We start from the raw sequence: 5,565 nt of genomic DNA, 5'->3' as shown, positions 1-5,565 counted from the left end.
CGCCACCTTCCCCTGGGAAGCCATTCCCAATCTTCCCATCCATTCAAACTAGCAGAAATGCCCGAGGTGGCCTGGCATGGAAGTGCTGAGTGAAGAGGACCAAGTATGATGCCGGAGGGGTGGGGAGGCTGTGCCATGGAGGGCAGCAGCCACTTCTGCTTCTTCAGCTGCTGCCAGGTAGGAAAACAGACTGAGGTTGCCAGATCTTCTGATTTGTCCAGAGAAGCCAGAAATCTGATTTGTATGGGCAATTTCCAGATTTTTTTTAGCTATGGAAGCCAAAGCAAACACATTTAAGGGCCAAATCTATTCTGTTTGCAGCCTGGTCTAGATAGTGAGCTCCTGGGGACAGGAAACCCTGTGCTTTCTGCACACACTTGATGCTAGCTCACTGCCTGGCACACTCAGGTCAGGGACTTCCCAGTAGATGTCACCAATAAATAAAAACTTGGTATGAGTGGGCAGGCAAGAGGGAAGAGGGACTTCACCTAAGGCCACCCTTCCCAGTCAGCAGTGTGGACCCTGTGTGAGGGTCCTCTTATGGCTTGTGTTTAGAAGTCTCCCCAGTGCCTCATGCGGATATCAGGTAGGGCTTTTTCAGAGATGGCTGGATCTAGGGTGTATGTGATTAATTCATGCTCCAATGCTAGGCTCAAGGGCACTAGGATTAAGGGTGTGAGTGCTACCCACCCTGAGTAGGCTGGAAAAAGATAAAAGGGGCAGACAAACACTGTTTGGTGCCCTTGTTGCTTTGCTACCTTCTGTCTGCCATGAACTGCATTGCTTGTCTGCCATGCCACTCTGCCTTGGAGCCAACTAATTATGGACTGAAACCTCTACAAACTATGAGCTAAATAAACCTTTCTCCCTTTAACTTTGGATGTTGGGTATTTTGTCTCCAAAACGAGAAAAGTAACTAAGACAGATCCTATGTTCTCTCAATCTCAGTGGAGGTCTAGGCCAATGGTTAACTCACCCATACCTAGTAAGGCCAACCCCAGCATCGCTGGACATCTGTGAGCACCTTCTGAGGTAGGCCTGTCTTGGGTGTCAAGCTTGATTTTTCCCTCCTCACTTCAGGCTACTTCTCAGAAACCATTGTACAGGATACCCTGCCACCAGCCTATTCCAACTCCTCTGAGCCCTGCAATGGTGAAAGTCAGCAAAGTCATAAAGCTGTTCCTGGAGGAGGGATCTGATCTGACATCCCTAGACACACTCCTGCCTGAGGAGGTATGTTGGAGAGCTCTACCCCTCAGGAAATTAAAGTAGACTGTCACCAGTGATGTGCAGCAGGGAGGAGCCTCCCCATCAGAAAAGTGGCTGAGAGTCTGTCTGAATTTGGTCAAAAACAAGTGAAGTCACTAGGGAACAATGTGAAGCATATGGTGTAGAATGCTGTATCACATGAAGTTCAAGAAATTATTAAGTGCCTAGGGATTTAGCTCAGTGGTTCTGGCGCCTGCCTTGAAAGTGCAAGGTCCTGAGTTCGACCCCTGGTACCAAAAAGAAAAAAAAGAAAAAGAAAATGAAATTACTAAGTGTGGTAGTAAGATTTCCACTGCTATGACAAAATATCTGAGAAAATCAACTTAAAAGAGGAAAAGTTTATTTAGGCTCATGGTTTCCAAGGTTTCAGTTCATGGTAAGCTGGCTCCATTGTTTCTAGGCCTATGGTAAGGCAGAAATATCATGGCGGAAGGGTGTGGGAGAGGAAAGTTGCTCATCTTATGGCAGCCAGGAAAAAGAGAGAGAGAAAGAGAGAGAGAGAGAGAGAGCACACCTGAGCCATAGAGGAAAGGACCCAGGACAAGATATAGTCCCCAAGGTCATTGTCCCATGATCTAATCCCTTTAACTAGCCCCTACCTCCTAAGTTTCCATTACCTCCCAATAATGTCATCAAATTATGTATCCATCAGTTGATTAATTCACTGATTATGTTAGATCCCTTATGATCCAATCACCTTCCAAAAGCTTATCAGCCAGCAAAGGAGCCCCCAACATATGGCCTTTAGGGACATTTTAGATCCAAATCATAAAATTGAGGGATGTGAGGACAAGCTGGATTGATGGTGGGAGGCACTGGTGGGGAGGGGACAAAGAAGCCTTCCAACAGAGTGTTACAGAAGAGTTCTGTATCCTAATCTGGATGGTGCTCAGCAGCATACACATAAAAAATACATAATATATATAATATGTTTAAAAATTTGTGAGCTTCATGTAAATTTTACCTGGATAATAAAAGAAAAAATAGCAGTGGTAGAAAGGAGAGGAAAGGCCTCTCACAGAGGAGATCCACTTGCCTGCTCTTTGGGAAAGTTTGCAAAAGGTACAAAGGCCAAAGAGGTGTGGGGACCTTGCTGCCCTTTGCAACTGCAGTCCATGCATCTGTCGAAGGGCAGCCATGGCCATTCTTTGTATTCTTTCCTGCATAAAGAGCAGGTCATTATAAAATAAAATGTTTCTAAATAATAAGTCAGAAAGTGCAAAATCCTTATGAATTAAAGATCAGACAGGAAGCTTCAGCTACCTTTCTCACTCACAGCAGACTTGCACAGTGCTCACACTCTCACCAGGGTGCTCGGGAGCAGAAAGTAGAAAGGTGCTGATCCTGAGCCTATGAGCCAGTTTATCAGCAGGAAGGTTTTATCAGAGCACCCAACTTGTTGGTCAGAATGATGTCTTAAGAGCTACAAGACCAGGGATCCAAATGCATGGCCAGAAGAAAGTCACAAGGGCAAGTTCAGGATCAATATGAAGACAGAAGTGTGAGTTTCTGGGTACAGGTGAGCCCAGAAAATCAGAATCATGTAGTATAAGATCATAGCACAAGCAAAACAAAAACAAAAACAAAAAACAACAGCCAAAAAAATCTGAGGCCTACTGAAAAAAGAGCTTTCCTGGAGTGTCTTCCTAGCTCTTCCAGCCTAGAAGTACAGAGGGGGAAAGTGCTTCAGCTGGTTAAGGATAAGTGGAAGTGGTTCCTGCCTCAGGGATAATCATCATGATGATTGGACAGCTGCCATGTGCCAAGCACCATGCTAAAGGTCTTTTCTGATCTTCACTCGGCCCCATGAGTTAGGTCCTATTATTAATCACCACTTAAGAAATCAGGAAACTGAGATCAAGAGAGGTTTCCCCAGGCCTCCCTGCTGGGAAATGATAGAAGCAGGTTCCAAAACCCAAGCTCTGAATCCCTCCCCCCTTCCTCCACCTCCCTCCTCCTTCATACTGGGAGCTCACCCCTCACATACTTGCCTCACCCTTGTCTCCCAGGATGCCATGCCTATGGCAGTGTGGCTGGTGCTGAGGTGCTGCCAGGTAGCAACCTAATGATACTCAAGTGTGCTCCTTGTCTCCCCATTACTCCCTGGAAGCTCTTTAGGGACCATAACATTTAGGTTAGGCTTTGAGCTGCAAGGAACAGAATGTCACTCATGTAATAACATTTAGAAGCCTGGAGGTGGGGAACTCGCAGATTTTGTTAATTCAATGGCTCAACAAAATGGGTCACATTCTCTGGCATTCTCTTGGCTTTACTCAACATGGTCATAAGAGGCCTGTGACAAACATCCCATGCTCACACAATAATATCCAAAGACAGGAAGGGATCTTTCTATACCTTATCTTAAGAACCATTGGAATTCTCCCAGGTGCTTCCCTCCCCACATGTTGTCTGGTCCCATTGATAGGCCAGTGAGCATCCTTCATCTGCCCAGACCTAGCAAACACCAGGAAAAGGACTAGAATCGTGAGTAGGGGTAATCGTGAGTAACAAGGGGTAATCATAGGACTAATTAACATTTGGCTTTTGGAGCTGGAGAAGAGAGTCATGAGACATATGGACCCCCAATACTAGAGTAAAACCTGACTCAGCCTATGAGGAAGGAGGTCTGACAGTGAATGGACAGCTGTGAGATCTGATGCAGGGCCCTCTACATCTGGGCATGGGCCAAGTGCTCAGTAAACAATACTGGTAGTATTGAGTGGCACAGACACTCTCAAAGATGATTTGACACAACATCCTCCCTGCCCCAGAACAACAGCAATTTCATTTACCTTGCCATATGTCAAGTTAAGAAATGTGTCTTTTTATATCATGGGGATATTTGTCCATAAATATATGTGTAAGTCATATTAGGTAGGAGCAGCATCAATCTCTAATAATATCAAAAATTTTATTAGCCAATATGTCTTTCAGCTGCTCACTCTGTGCTAGCCAGCCCACTATCAAGCAGCAGAGCTCTTGATGCAAGCATTGTCGCTGTGTAGAATGGAGCATTTGGCATCATGATTACAAGTACATGCTCTGGGGTCATACTCCAGTTCTACCACTTTGCTGTGGTGTGGCTTAGGCGGGTCTTTAACTTCTCTAAACCTCATTTTCCCTGCCTATAAAATGGGGATCATCATAGCGCTCTGGCTTTGGTTTCTAACTGATCTTGGGTTCAAATCCCAGCACTGGCACTAACTAGCCATGTAAAAAGTTTCTCTTCCCTTTTTGGCCTACATCCCTCATCTGTAAAATGGGCATAATAAAGTCAACCTTATCAAGATGTTGGAAGGATTAACGAGAATACAAAATGTTTATACACAGAGTTATCACTCAAGAGTGTCTGGAGGTTATAGATAAAGGCTGGTCAAAACATCCAAGCATCGAGTGGGTGAATGTGCATCAGCACCCAGACAGCGTTTGGGTGAGACTTGCGGAGATCACTCTTCGGTTGCTGAGGCCCCGGGCTGCTGAACTGAGCGGGGGCCCAGCAAGAAACCCTGGCCTCTCCGTCCCCCCGGAGGGGCTGTGCTGTCCACCTCCTGAGGCTACGGGGAGCACTGAGTGAGGGCCTCCTGGATCTACGGTTCGTTTTGTTGGGGCTCCCCAGCTAGACAGGCAGGGAGGCTGCCAGCAGCGAACGAGACCGTGACCGTTCCCGGAAAGCTCTTGAGGATGACAATTGCCAAGCAAAGGCTCGGAGATGAAGAAATTGGTGTGCGCCACTTTGCAGCCCATGAGAGGGAAGACTTGGTTCAGCAGCTGGAGCAACCGAAGGAACAGATTGAGTCTTTCGAGCATGACCTGCGGGCCTCTGTGGATGAGCTTCAGGATGTCAAGGAAGAGCGGGCCTCCTACCAGGACAAAGTGGACCAGCTGAACCAGGAGCTCAACCACATCCTGGGTGGCCACGAAAACCGCATCATTGACGTGGACGCCCCGTGTATGGAGAACAGGTACCTTCAAGAGAGATTAAAACAACTCCACGAAGAGGTCAACCTCTTGAAATCGAACATTGGCAAATACAAGAATGCTCTCGAGAGACGGAAAAACTCGAAGGGCCAGGGCAAATCCAGCAGCAGTGCTCTGACTGGAGTCCTGTCTGCAAAGCAAGTTCAGGATCTGCTCTCCGAGGATCACAGTACCGTCTCCCTGCCACACCGCAGTCCATTTCAGACCTGAAATCTCTGGCAACTGCCCTGTTGGAGACGATCCATGAGAAAAACATGGTCATTCAGCACCAGAGGCAAACCAACAAAATCCTAGGGAATTGGGTAGCTGAGTTGGAGA

The 5,565-nt window shown here is 46.8% G+C and overlaps 1 pseudogene; it reads left to right on the top strand.

Moving 5' to 3' along the window:
* The first annotated feature begins 4,934 nt into the window (after window positions 1–4,934).
* Window positions 4,935–5,565, top strand: LOC101716549 (coiled-coil domain-containing protein 149 pseudogene; annotated as a pseudogene).

This window comes from Heterocephalus glaber, unplaced genomic scaffold (assembly GCF_053883595.1).
Source record: "Heterocephalus glaber isolate CG9 unplaced genomic scaffold, H.glaber_assembly_v1.0 deba00001497, whole genome shotgun sequence".
In the NCBI taxonomy this organism is placed as follows: Eukaryota; Metazoa; Chordata; class Mammalia; order Rodentia; family Bathyergidae; genus Heterocephalus; species Heterocephalus glaber.
Note: the sequence above shows the minus strand (reverse complement) of the source record. Positions and strands in the feature narration are given on the sequence as shown.